This window comes from Marmota marmota, unplaced genomic scaffold, assembly GCF_001458135.2.
Source record: "Marmota marmota marmota unplaced genomic scaffold, marMar, whole genome shotgun sequence".
NCBI classification, from domain to species: domain Eukaryota; kingdom Metazoa; phylum Chordata; class Mammalia; order Rodentia; family Sciuridae; genus Marmota; species Marmota marmota.
Window position 1 is genome coordinate 29947688 of NW_026000242.1, and position 2386 is coordinate 29950073.

The following is a 2386-nucleotide window of genomic DNA, read 5'->3' on the forward strand; positions in this document are numbered from 1 at the left end:
AAAAAAAAAAAAAAAAAAAAAAAAAAGAAACAAACAAACATAAAAGCAAAGCAAAGCAACAACAACAACAACAAACTAAACCGATATTTTGCAAAAGAAGAAATACAAATGATCAACAAGTACATGAAAAAATATTTAAAATCTCTAGCAATCAAGATAATGTAAATCAAAACTACATTGTGATTTCATTTCATCCCAATAAGAATGGCAACATATAGAAAGTGTACTGGCAATGGGACTAAAAATTAATACTTTGGAAAGCAGGGAAAGCAGTATGGAGAGTCCTCAAAATTCTGGAGATAGAACCATCTCATATGGTTTAGCTATCCCACTGCTTGGTATTTATTCTGAAGAACTAAATCAGCATACTGCAATGAAACAGGAATGTCACTGTATATAGTAGTGCATCTCACAATAGCTATGTTATGGAACCAGCTCAGGCAACTGTAAACAGATGAATGGATAAAGAAAATGTGGTGCATTTCACAAGGGACTTTTACTCTACCATAAAGAAGAATGAAATTATGGCATTTGCTGATAAATGGATGGAACTGGAGAACATCATGCCATGTGAAATGAGCCACATTTAGAATCAACTATAGAATGTCTTCTCTCATATGCAGAAGCTAGAGCAAATTAAGGGGAGCCCATGAAAGCAGAAAGGAGATTGGTGAAACAAAGGAAGGAGATTTAGGGGTAGAAGGAGCAACAGGAAAACTAAGTGATGGAGGAATGAAATTTACTGAATTATGATATATATATAGATACACACACAAACACACACACATATATACATGTATGTACACCACACTGTAAAGTAGCAATTAATAATATAAATAAATAAAAGGAAAACCAGTAGAGATAAGGGAAATGATGGAGGGAAAAGAGGAAGAAAAACTATTTGGGCAGAAGTGAAGGAAATGATCTTCTAAGCATTATAATTATGTAAAAAAATGAACCCCACTATTATGTATAATTATAATGTACTAATAAAACCATAGAGAAAGGAGTGGTTGAGGACAACAGTAGCAAAGTGTATATAAATGTTGTCATCGATAGTGATAAATTTTTAATTAAGCTCATTTTCTATCATTGAGATTAACAAAGGAAGAATGTTCCACAACATTCACAATTATTTACTAATGTCCTTTACCCCAGTATCATTCATGTTTTTTTTTCTGACAATAAGAATAGTAAATATAGCAGCTTTTTGTTTGTAATGAACATACCCTTGAGCACTGTTGTCTGAATTTGGATCCTGGCCTTGAAAATTCCTGATCATGTCACCTGACAGGGATTGCATAAAAACTCTGAGCCTGATTTCTCTCCTATAAAATGTTATGGGGCAGATTGCTCAGAAAGCACACCAAGTCTCAACTTTATCCGGGTTGGAGAGTATTGATTAGCCATCTCATGACTGATCCCCACAGGACACAAAACTGTCTCTGCAAGAAACAGCCCTGAAGCTGAGCATTTCAGGAATGTGGCAAAAACCACAAAAATCACATCCAGGTTAACGTAGCTGCAAGCAAAAGGGGTACAGAAGTTGAACTGAGCAGTTAGTGAGACAATGCAATGCCTATAATCATATTTTCATTTTGGGTACATTTAGTATTTTCCAAGGGACTTTCCCTAATCATAAGCAGAAGATAAATGGGTTAAAATAGGCCCAAGGCGAGTACAAGTTAAAAAATGGTTACTACCATCTAGACAACCATTCTCTGACAAAGTACATTGTCCTAGAAAAATGGGAACCAGAAAAGAGAACAATTTTACATTATATGAGAATTGCCATTTGTGTTGCCAAACATGCTATACTAAGCAACTATTGATAGGTACAGAGGTGAGGTGTTCCCATAGGAGAAGCACTTCTTACATGACATGGAATCTCAGGGTAAAATGGAGTTTGTTTGATCATTGCTCATATAGCCTGGCCCATAACAAGTGGGTATAAAAATAATACTTAACCTCATAGCATTGTTGTAAGAAAGATAAGTTACTATTTATAAACTATTTAGGGAAAAAAAGCCTGACATGTATTAAATACTTATTATGTTGAAAGAAACATTTATTCTAACAAATAGTAGGAGTATTTGTTAAATAAATAAATGAATGTAAAAATTCAAATTCCCTTAACACTAATTATTGATTTTAAAGTTGGCATCAATTTCTTACTATATTATATGTGGATATGTTTGTATTTAAAACTTTATCTTTCAATTCAAAGAAAAAAAAATAATAATTTAAAAGGATGTGCACATTCCACAGGCAATTTCTAACTAAGTTTCTGGGTACTCATCTCACCAATTTTAGGCTCCTTAGAGGCTAAGATAGTTATTTTTTTTTTCAATTTTGACTTCCTATATCCCCTGCTTGGCTAACTATG